This window comes from Octopus bimaculoides, chromosome 8, assembly GCF_001194135.2.
Source record: "Octopus bimaculoides isolate UCB-OBI-ISO-001 chromosome 8, ASM119413v2, whole genome shotgun sequence".
Taxonomy (NCBI): domain Eukaryota; kingdom Metazoa; phylum Mollusca; class Cephalopoda; order Octopoda; family Octopodidae; genus Octopus; species Octopus bimaculoides.
Genome location: NC_068988.1, coordinates 91,250,558 through 91,257,730, shown reverse-complemented (window position 1 = coordinate 91,257,730; position 7,173 = coordinate 91,250,558). Strand labels below are relative to the sequence as shown.

The 7,173-nt window shown below is 35.9% G+C and overlaps 1 non-coding gene across 1 annotated transcript; it reads left to right on the top strand.

Moving 5' to 3' along the window:
* The first annotated feature begins 6,780 nt into the window (after window positions 1-6,780).
* Window positions 6,781-6,853, top strand: Trnar-ucg (transfer RNA arginine (anticodon UCG)). Its single transcript has one exon. It is a non-coding gene; the product is annotated as a tRNA-Arg (tRNA).
* The last annotated feature ends 320 nt before the right edge of the window (window positions 6,854-7,173 follow it).

Here is a 7,173-nt window from a genome sequence, read left to right as displayed (position 1 = left end):
TGTGTGTGTGTGTGTGTGTGTGTGTGTGTGTGTGTGTGTGTGTGTGTGTGTGTGTGTGTGTGTGTGTGTGTAAATCGGCATGTAATGCTTATGTCCCATAACAGCGTTTCGATAAACTTCGATAATCGAACAGAAAACTCTTGTGACTGAAGTTAAAGAAAAAAAAAATAAAGAAAAGAATGCGTATGTGTTTCTGTTTATGTGCGTGCATGTGTGTGTGTGTGTGTGTGTGTGTGTGTGTGTGTGTGTGTACACGACGAATGTATACTATCTACCAAATTTTACTTAAGAAGGATTCATTCAACGCAATGTTATAGTAGAAAGAACTCTTGACCCAAGTACCACGCAGTGATACCAAACCACAAATATATGTACCATGCACACACACATATTTAGTTAATGTGAAAATGATCGAGCTTTACCAGTTAGCTACCAGATATAAACTATTCGTTTTATTACATATATATATAATCAATTCAATTAGAGGTTAAAGTAGCCTCATCAAGGAATAGTAATATCCAATGAATTACTGGTTCATTGCCTAGTATTTTTTGTGTGAATAATGATATTCATAACGTAATAAGTCTAAATATAAATCCTAGTTTATAAATATTCAAAAGAAAATTTAGAAAATGGAGATGTAGCATCATTATAATTTATTATCTGCCAAAATTCAACACATTCTCTTACAAATGTTTCAATTTAGCCTAAAAGATGAAATTACAATAATTAAATCATTGTATTAGGCAAAATCTCATGAGAGGGGGTAGAAAAGATATATGAGGTACCTTATGAATTGTCATATATCTCGTGAACTTTAGTTTATAGTAACGCTAATACCTCATAAGGGAATAATTTTGGTCAATCTCATAGTCTCCTCAGATGATATCTGAACAGCAGTAAGAGACGACTCTGATGAAGTTGCACCGATAATCAACATCAAAATGCACAGCTAACAGTGTGCAGTGGCCTGCAGCGGAAACGCGCGTAGGTCTAAGCGAAGAACTATGTTAATAACTGTATAATAAAACTTGGATGTGCAAATCTCCGTTCTCCTGATATTCATTAATATATATATATATATATATGAGAGTATTGTAGTTCGCTTGAAGCATTGTGTATTGTTTTGAAAGAATGAAAAATTCTGAATGGTACAATGCATTATAATACAAACAATGGGCTATATACCTGTTGTAATTTAGCCATCCATAGTCTGATATGATATTTCGGAATGATATTCCTTCTTCAGATATTCTTAGATGGAGTCGCTGCTATAATCGGATAATAAATATATGTGCCATGCACACACACACACACACACACACACACACACACACACACACACACACACACACACACACACACACACACACACACACTCATGTTTTGTTAATGTGAAAATGATAGTGCTTTACCAGTAAGCTATCAAGTATAAACTATTCGTTTTATTATATATATAATCAATACAATATATATAATATAATCAATTCAATTAGAGGTTATAGTAGCCTCATTAAGCGACTCAATCTAAGAATATCTGAAGAAGGAATATTATTCCGAAATATCACATCAGACTATGGATGACTAAATTACAACAGGTGTATAACCCATTGTTTGTATTATAGAGCATTGTTGTACCACTCAAAACTTTTTATTCTTTATATATATATATATATATATATATATATCGGCGAAGCGCCGGTGTTAAAACGGGGGTAGCTGATGAAGGAAAATGTTCTCTATGTGGCTTGTGTGTTTTCTGTACTCTGGTTATTATTATTTTCTTGTCTACGTTTTGTTTGCAATGTCCTGTACCCAGATATGCACCTATATATATACAGGTAGACGTAGGTATGCACATACCTGTACGTATATATGCATATACTCATTTATTATTTGTTTTTTATATATATATACATACATACTATACTGACACACAGGCGCGCGAGCGCTCATGCACATACACAAACACGCCCGCGCACGCACACACGCATACACCCACATACCTACATACAGACATACATGTATTTGGTGAAGGTTATGTCAGAATAACTAGTTCATGTGTGTAGAAACTACAACAACAACAATATATAAAAGCAATGAAATCGATTGGTCATAGAGAAAATATTTTATGTAATTCTTAACAGAACAGAAAAATTTAATGTAACACTCTTATGTAAGAATACAGCCAACAACATATACATATACTTTCATAGAATATACTTTTTTACGCACACACACTACACACAAGGCGTGAACGCACACATACATACAGGCATACTCACGCAGACGTACACATACACGCACAGACACACCGAAAGACGTCATTATTACCACACACATAAGCGCGTTCGCATACATATAAATAATCATATACATATACCGCCATCTTTTTTCTTTCTCTCTCTCTCTCACTCCCTCTGTATTACATACACACACGCGCGCAAGCGCGCTCACGCACACACCGACGACAGAGTTTGGCAAGGAAATCCATAAGCAAAAATATCTGCGTCCAATTATCCCCCACCATTTTGCTAACAGTACAGTTTCCGGTCCGACTGTGTCCACTGTGTAATTATACATCACCGTCCTCGGTAAGTCAGACGCCATGTTTTGTGCAGGCGGGAAAGAAGTGAAAAAGCATTTCTTTTTTTCTTCTTCGTTTGATATATATATAAGGGTTTATTAAATTTTGATTTGTCTTTGAATAGAATAGTTCTAATATTTTCGTAAAGAAAAAAAAATTGACTATAATAAGAGAGTGGTTATACATTTCCCAAGGGTGATAGCGACGAATGAGATGGGATGGAAACTGTGTAACACGCCTGTCTTGCCGAAAGCTGAGTTACCTCTTCCTATACAAAAGTCACTAGTGGTTTATTAAATATTATTGATATTATTTTAGTATTTGTCGGAGTTTCGTCTGATGGAACTTACCTATAATCAGGAAGTTAAATTGTCATTATTAAGAAAGTAAATTAATGTTCAGAAACAAAGAGAGAAAGATTTACTGTTTTTAATAGAATTATGACGAAAAATTTCACAAAAATTTAAGAAAAATAAAAAATTCATAAAAGTTTTGACTGAAATTTTAACAAAAGATTTCAGAGTGAAAAGAAATTTAGCATGTGTTACAGAAAGTTAAGGAACCGCTTTATAGGAAGCTTAAGATAAAATATAATTTTCAAACTATTTGACCACATCTTTAAACCAATGCCTCTTCTGTACAAAACGTAATACACATGACATATTTCCCTGGCGGCCACGCATTCTATGCGGTACACATTTCCAACTTTTTCCAAACATTTGAGTAACTTGGGACTTATGAAAGAAAATCTTTATTGCATATTACTTGGGACGTATGAAACAAGGGCTAACTAAATGCATGGACGTTTAGGAAAAAAATAAAACACTTTTGAAAATGCGTTGCCCAGACAAAGACGGGCTTAAGTGTATCTTCACAATATACATCATGTACATTACATTTCCATCTGATCGATCTCCGGTCGTCATCTTGTCTTGTTCTCCTGCATAAATACTAACATAGCGTTAGAGTGGACTAGAATGAAGATTAAATTTTAACCATATTGGATTCGAAAATATCCAGAAATAAGACAGTAAAACGACCAGGAATAGAAGTCAACGAAATGTAGTGAAAATAAACACTCGAAAGATGTAATAAGCCCGTCATGTTATAAACATCACAAAACAGTACATCGCAGGTAGTTTTATTATGGAGATAAAATTTATCGAAAGTCTGTAACGAATACGTTAGCAAAAATTGTTCTCTCAAAATAATAAATATTTTCTCTATATTTATCATTAGTTTGTAACTCATTAATTGTAGGTTTTGACGTGTTTATTGCAAATGTATTTATTTACTAAATAATTAACGGTTTTGTCGTAGGCAAATATATTTAGTTAGTTACTCACTACGATGGGTGCTGAAAATTTCCTGGCTTCAAGGGTCTTGCGAAAGACCTGGTTGGAGGCCCAACCCTCTGAGTTCTTTTGCAGGGCTTAGAAAAATGAAGGACCGCCTCAATAATTGTGTGAATCTGAGAGGGGAATATGTTGAATAAAATCATTATTAACTGATCCTCCTCTGTTTTCTTTTACTAAAAGCTAGGAACTTTTCAGCACCTCCTTGTATGACCAATATTCTGTTCTGTCGTGCTTCTGGCTAAAATACTTAGTTTTTACCTACCTACCTACCTACCTACCTAACTAACTAACTAACTAATTAACAAATTCACTAACAAACCCAATAAATAATGTCCTGGTCTGCCGTGACATTATTTAAAAATATATACTACTACTTAACCAAAGATTTAACCTATCGTGTCTATAACAATACTTTTAGTCACTAACGGTTTATTCTGTCGTATCTATAGCAAATATATTTAGTTGCTCACAGCTTATTCTGTCCTGTCTATAGCAAACCTATTAAGCTATTTAACCTGAGATCAGCCCTAATCCAGCATATCCATGACTGAAAGCTTTCCGGCAACGGCCATTCCATTTTTTTCAATCATACTGAATCCAGGAACTGCATTATGTAAAATAACGTATTCTTCCTTTTTAAGTTAGTAGAGTATGATGTGAAAGAAAGTTGACTACTATTCTCAGCAGGTCTTGTAACTTTGTAGAGCTTTTGATTATTGATTACAGCCACAACATCTGCAATGATACAACCACAGAATATTACTGGCAGTTATAAACAATAAAACCTGCAGAGGAACAGTCATTGGCATATTCAGACTGAGTTTATTTTGTACGTCTTCGCTATGGCCATCACTAAGAAAGAGACAAGAGAGAGAACAATATGTTTGATCGAACGAGATACCAGAATGTGCTGTATAGGCCTCAGTTAAATAAATGTATGACATACATACTGAAAGGCTGACCAGTAGATTGGTCTGTTTGATCATGGCTGACTTAACGTCACATAACAATAAGAACTAGGAATTATTGTCATTCACAACGGGCAGATGGAAGGTAGAGCCGCTACTGACATAAATAGAAATTAGAACGCCAAACCCTCAGGTCATTGTAGTCAGGGCCAAAGGTGATTTACCTTAGCTAAATGCTCATCGTATGCATGACTAAAAAACACTGATCAAAAATGTCTCGCACTGAAGCCGAACCAGAAACAATGTGGTTGGGAAATAGATTTCTTAGCCACCAAAGCCTTACCTGTAAAGACCACGTATCTTACAAGATAAGACGTCTACATTCAAATCAAAATTTCAATTTCATCATAGTTGACTAGAATAATTAATTCCATACTTTAGAAAAAAAGTTTGAAAAAAAAAACAATCAGTGAACCAAACAGGAGCGGCTGTATGGTAAGAAGCTTGCTTCCCAACCGCATTGGTCCGGGTCCAGTCCCACTGCGTGGCACCTTGAGCAAGTGTTGTCTACTATATCCTGAAGCCAACCAAAGCCTTGTGAATGGATTTGATAGACGGAAACTGAAAGAAGCCCGTCGTATGTATATATATATGCGTGTGTGTGTGTGTGTGTGTGTGTGTGTGTGTGCGTACACGTGTGTGTGTGCGTACACGTGCGTGTGTCCCACCACCGCTTGACAACCGGTATTGGTGTGTTTACGTCCCCGTAACTTAGCGGTTCAGCAAAAGAAACCGATACAATAAGTATCAAAATTTAAAAAAAAAAGTACTGGGGTCGATTCATTCAACTAAAAATTCTTCAAGGTGGTGCCCCAGCAAAGCCGTACTGTAATGACAGAAACAAGTAAAAGATAAACAAAACTTGGTAATTTTTCAGAGTAACACCCACACGATTTTCACTAGGAAAAAAAGAAGAGAAAACTCGGATGTTTTGCGTGGAATAAAGTACCCTAATATGCTGCAAATCCCTTATTTTGGTTCGGAAAAGGAGGGGGGAAACCATCCCAGTCCCGGATTCATTAGAAATTTCTTTTTTTTCGCTCCCATTGATCTTTTCAGGATTAGGGTTTTAGGGTTAGTGTTAGAGTTAAGGTTTTAGGGTTAGGGTTGGGGTTAGGGTTTTAGGGTTAGGGTTAGGGTTAGAAATTTAGGGTTAGCGTTTTAGGGTTAGGATTAAGGTTTAAGATTAGGGTTAGGGTGTTAAGGTTAGGGTTAGGATTTTAGGGTTAGGGTTAGGGTTAAGGAAATCAGTCCCGGATTCATTGGAATTTTTTTTTCCTTAGTGAAAATCGTGCTGCTGAAAAGATCATTGGAGGTAGGAGTGGGTGAAATTTCCGAGGCTTCCACCTCACCGCACGCCGTTTTTCGGACCACAAAAAGGGTTTTGTAGCATATTAGGATGTCACAGGAATTCATTCAACGAAAAAAAAAAAAAAATTCCAATGAATCTGGGAACGGGGCGGGGGGTTCGTTCTGGCACCTTTTCCCGAAACAAAATAAGGGATTTGCAGAATATTAGGAGGTCAGGGTACTTGATTCCACACAAAAAACCGGAGTTTTTTTTTCTTAGTGAAAATCTTGCGGGTGTTGCTCTGAAAAATTACCCTAAACTTTATGTGTAGCTCTAATAAAGTTCGAAGTCATGCGTGGTTATTTGAGATACCAGTTTTGGTTTAAGTCGAAGGTGATACACTCTGTTACCATTTTATTCGCAATAAAATAAGCACCAGCAGAACATTCTTGTGTTCTTATTGATCCCGCCTCCAGTTAACAATGTTACTGCAATCATAATAAATACTATTACTATTCTACTCATACAACGAAAACAGTCAACTAATATGAACTATAGCGATTCGTTTGAGCATACGGCCGCGTGGCCTAATGGATAAGGCGTCTGACTTCGAATCAGAAGATTGCGAGTTCGAGTCTCGTCGTGGTCGATTTATTAGCTTTTTATTTTTCGACTATTTTTATATTCTATGTTCAAATCTCGCCTATGTCGTTTTGGGTTTTATCATTTTGTGGTTGATAAAATGAGTTATCCATAATGTTCTAAGAGTTTTTATAATCGACTAAACGACTTCTGCAAATTTCTGTCCTCGTGACTATATTTGAAATTATTATGATTCGAAAACATTGATTCGAAAGAGTCATAGGACGTTTGCACATCTAATGAGTAACTTGAGCAATTATGATATAATCTCATAAACGAATCCGTAGTATTTACTGCCGATTCTGTGATATATTATACGATTGCAGC